The sequence below is a fragment of the Callorhinus ursinus genome, unplaced genomic scaffold (genome assembly GCF_003265705.2).
Source record: "Callorhinus ursinus isolate GAN/ISIS: 27379988/994484 unplaced genomic scaffold, GSC_fseal_2.0 scaffold2, whole genome shotgun sequence".
Taxonomy (NCBI): domain Eukaryota; kingdom Metazoa; phylum Chordata; class Mammalia; order Carnivora; family Otariidae; genus Callorhinus; species Callorhinus ursinus.
The window spans coordinates 41,468,426-41,473,106 of record NW_027397064.1 but is presented as its reverse complement, the minus strand read 5'-3'; positions in this window follow the sequence as shown (position 1 = coordinate 41,473,106).

The window sequence follows — 4,681 nt, the reverse complement described above, 5'->3', positions numbered from 1 at the left end:
GGAAGCAGATAGATAAACTGACAAAAATGACAAAATATGATTTTAATGTTTCAGTCAGAAGAACAAACAGCTGTTTATGAGTTGTAAGATATTGTTTGGTCCTGAAGAGTAACACGGATGTAATTAAGTCTTTCAACTCAATGTTTTATCCAGAGAGATCTTTTCAGAAAGTCAGATAGTATTTATCTCATAAAAGTGGCCCTCGTTTATGGAGCTTGTTTATGTGACAGCTGTTATAACCAGGACGTCTGGACCCAGGAGCTGGGAATACATTCCCAAATTGAAGCTCTCGATACCCATGGCATGAAGGAGTAAGCATGCAAGTACAGGGAACACAGTATCCCATATGTGTGTCGTGCTTTGTGCCGCGTTCAAAGCATGGTCACATCTATTAGAACGTGAAAGTGTGTTGCTTCCTGAAATTCGTTGCTAATGTTTTGTCCCTGATGGTCACTTGGCCCACCATTCCATAGACTGTGTTATTGAACTATGTTTAACTAAGAATCTTCGGGTCGAAAAAGACATTCGGTAACATTTTGGTCTGGGTCTTGGGCTGTGAATAGATCCAAAGTTCTTCCTTGAAATGCAAATACCCCTTGGAAGGACGATGTTACTAGGCAACAGCTGAAGATGTGATTGTTCACATCTTAGTTCATAGTACTTGGCAGTGACCGGAAAAGAGACAGAGAGAGGGAGTTCCAAGGTGATAAAGAAAGTTAGCTAGAGGAGGAGGGTGTCTCCAGGAGGGGAGGGAGCGCTCACTAGAGTGCCAGAGACAAAGTCCATCTCTCCAGAGGCAAACTGGGTCAGAGGCCTCTGCTATCTGCTTCGGGACAGAGCACCCATCATCCTCGGGTTACTTGCTTGGTCAGCCCACAAATACGTTCTGTACCTAGACCAAGTTCTTCGCAGGTAGGGACTCTTCATTCCTTACCATAGCTTTTCTGCCCTCCTCAGCATACAGTAGACATGCAGGAAATATTTACAGCATGAATGAAAACTTGAATCCACAACTGTATGCCTAAATGTAATGGCTAAACTTCTCTCTTATACCATCTTCGTTTTCAAAAGGAGTCACTCTGGAGCATGCCAGATTTTGAAATGTTTCCTTGTCTTAATCCTCTATTTTTTTTTTAATTTTTTATTGTTATGTTAATCACCATATATTACATCATTAGTTTTTGATGCAGTGTTCCATGATTCATTGTTTGTTCATAACACCCAGTGCACCATGCAAAACGTGCCCTCCTCAATACCCATCACCAGGCTAACCCATCCCCCCACCCCCCTACCCTCTAGAACCCTCAGTTTGTTTTTCAGAGTCCATCATCTCTCATGGTTCGTCTCCCCCTCTGACATACTCCCCTTTTCTTCCTCTCCTGTTATCTTCTTCTTTTCCTTTTTTCTTAAAATATGTTGCTTTATTTGTTTCAGAAGTACAGATCTGTGATTCAACAGTCTCGCACAATTCACAGCGCTCACCGTAGCACATACCCTCCCCAATGTCTATCACCCAGCCATCCCATCCCTCCCACCCCCAACCACTCCAGTAACACTCAGTTTGTTTCCTGAGATTAAGAATTCCTCATATCAGTGAGGTCATGTGATACATGTCTTTCTCTGATTGACTTATTTCACTCAGCATAACACCCTCCAGTTCCATCCACGTCGTTGCAAATGGCAAGATCTCATTCCTTTTGATGGCTGCATAATATTCCATTGTGTATATATACCACATCTTCTTTATCCATTCATCTGTCGATGGGCATCTTGGCTCTTTCCACAGTTTGGCTATTGTGGACATTGCTGCTATAAACATTGGGGTCTTAATCCTCTAGAAGAGATAAGTATCCAATTTCCCTGTGCGATAATACAAATAACAGACAACACTTACTGAGCGCTGATCAAGTGCTGGACACTGTCTTCTCATGTTCTACAGATTAATTTATTTCGTTCCTACCACAGCTCTCTGAGGTGAGAGCTACTGTAATCACCATTTTAAAAATTAAAAAAGTCACAAAATTTAAGTCTCATTGTAAACAAATTTTGCCTTTATTATTATGATAGAAGAAAAAAGTGCTGAATGACAAAGAACTTTCTTTTTTTTTTTTTTTAGAGATTTTATTTACTTACTTGACAGAGAGAGAGAGAGCACAAGCAGGGGGAGCTGTAGGCGGAGGGAGAGAGAGAGAAGCGGACTCCCCACTGAGCAGGGAGCCCTAAGCAGCAACATCCCAGGACCCTGAGATGATGACCTGAACCGAAGGCAGATTCTTAACCAAATGAGCCACCCAGGTGTCCCCCAAAGAACTTTCTTCTATTTGTTTTTGTCAAACTTTAGTGTGGACTCAAAAAAAATTAAATACATTACAAAAAGACAGAAAGAGGAATTCATCCCTAGGAAGCCCAGGATAGTGCCTAAGTATATCATTGTAGAACAATCTATTAACGTATTAACAAGTCCCTAAAATCCACATGAATGTGGAGCTGTGTTAGAGACAGCTGTTAAGTGGAGGATCTCCAAAAAAAAAAAAAAAAAAGAGGATCCAAGAGAGGACAACTGTGTCCACCAGGTGGCACTCGCGCCTCTAAATGCGGGGCCTGTGTGGGGTGGGCGCACTTCCAATGGTTCTGTCAGCGCCCTGGGCAGAAAGACTCAGGGTTCCCAGGCCCACAGCTCTGTATGCAGGGCTAACTGAGGAGCAGCCAGACGTCAGTGCACTCTGCCTATTTTGCTGTCAGAGGAGGAAGTTCTCAGGTGCATAGTCACTGTGGTGTAGTCCACAGATGCAGGTCTGTTTCAAATCCAAATTCAAGTGCCAATTTCTTCAAATCCCAGCCCTGCTAGCTACTATTGTATGACCTTGGGCAAGTTACTTAACCGTTCTGTGTTCCAAGGTCCTTATCTGTGAAATGAGGACAATCGTGGTACCTACCTCTTTCCGCATCACCTGTTCTAACTGCTCTGCTTACGGAAGGTCCAACGGCCCATTCTATGAGATGGAATTAATAATGTGACCTTTCAGTAACTGAGCACTTAAATGTAATGAATATTTTACTTGGCTCAGAATATACCACCAGGAAGATGAGTTTCAGTCTTGAATGCTAATGTAAAGCTGTGACTCTTTACTAGATGTAAGATGGTCGTTCGAAGAGGAAGTATGGATTTAGCCTCTGCAATGAAGGGTTCACTTCTCTAGGTGCTTCTGCTGCAAAGATGAGCAGGACAGGTATTTACCCTCACCCTTGTGAGGCTTCTAACCTAGCAGGGAAGATACATGTGAAACAAATAATCACACAAAAGTAAACATTATAAATGTGCAAAGTCTTCCAGGAAGGTAAAACAGATGAACCTTACCTAGCCTTCAGCTCAGGGAAAGCTTCAAAGAGGAAGTGATAGTACAAGAAACAGAACAGATGAACATGGGGGAAGGGAAAGAAAAATAAAATAAGATAAAAACAGAGGGAGGCAAACCATAAGAAATTCATAACTATAGAGAAAAAACTGAGGGTTAATGGAGGGCGGTGGGCAGGGATGGGCTAAATCGATGAAGGGCATTAAGGAGGGTACTTGTTGTAATGAACACTGGGTGTTATATGTAAGTGATGAGTCACTAAAATCTATTCCTGAAACTAATACTACGCTATATGTTAACTAACTTGAATTTAAATAAAATCTTGGAATTAAAAAAAAGAGATTACAAATATTTCTCAAGCCCCTACCACACACACACATACATACCCCTTCATGGGGTGCAGTCCTGGTTATTAAGTAGCTCATTATTGGAGGTGCAGACATGATGTAGTTGAATGGATTGAACATGCATTGACTTTAGGACAACACCTGGGAGGTTTTGTTGCCCGTTATTTTAAATACACGTATAGTCTAATTGTAACACTGACAATGTTTATCTGAGAAAATTTGCAAAATTTTGGAAGTAAACAAATTGCTCCCAATAATTCAGAACCTGTAAAATTAGAAGTAGTCAAAAAAAAAAAAAGAAGTAGTTAACATTTTGGTGTATATCATTAGGTATGCATTGTAAAAATGTATCATTATCTATTGGAGTGTGTTTAAGAAATCCCTGATACCTTAGGGTATGTGTGTGTGATTTATACTTTCTCCTAAAAAAGGGGATGATGGTATTTGAGAGTTTCAGTAACAAAAGGTATTTAGTGACCAGACACAGCGCATCAATGAAAGAAATTTGAAAATGTATTGCTGATGAGAAAAAGTTAAAAATTAGATTTCTGGTGGGAAATCAAATAAAACATATATGTGAATCTAATTTATGATGCATCCATGAAAATAGCTCTGATGGCTAACTTAAATGTCACCTCCTCCCTGAGGCTCTCCCATCTTTCCTCTAACAGAGTTAGCTAACTAATCCCTCTGTGCTCCCAAATATTGTTACAATCTATGTTTAACAATAGATTCATAATTTTAATACAAATAATAAATAGTGCTATTTCTATGTTATATTTTAGGGAAGAAATATAGTGATTAAGAATATAGATTTTTGGGGCGCCTGGGTGGCTCAGTCGTTAAGCGTCTGCCTTCGGCTCGGGTCATGATCCCAGGGTCCTGGGATCGAGCCCCGCATCGGGCTCCCTGCTCGGCGGGAAGCCTGCGGGGGAGTGCCTGCGGGGAGTGGGAGAGGGAGAAGCAGGCTTCCCGCCG